Source organism: Arachis duranensis, chromosome 1, assembly GCF_000817695.3.
Source record: "Arachis duranensis cultivar V14167 chromosome 1, aradu.V14167.gnm2.J7QH, whole genome shotgun sequence".
Taxonomy (NCBI): Eukaryota; Viridiplantae; Streptophyta; class Magnoliopsida; order Fabales; family Fabaceae; genus Arachis; species Arachis duranensis.
Window position 1 is genome coordinate 68,408,125 of NC_029772.3, and position 290 is coordinate 68,408,414.

Below are 290 nucleotides of genomic sequence, written 5' to 3' on the forward strand. Positions count from 1 at the left end.
AGCCATTCCCTTCTTCCTCATTTCTTCTTCTTCTACTCTCTTCTTTCTTCTTTTGCTCGAGGACCAGCAAACCTTTTAAGTTTGGTGTGGTAAAAGCATTGCTTTTTGTTTTTCCATAACCATTTATGGCATCCAAGGCCGGAGAAACATCTAGAAAGAGGAAAGGGAAGGCAAAAGCTTCCACCTCCGTGTCATGGGAGATGGAAAGCTTCATCTCAAGGGTGCATCAAGACCACTTCTATGAAGTTGTGGCCTTGAAGAAGGTGATCCCCGAGGTCCCTTTTTCACTC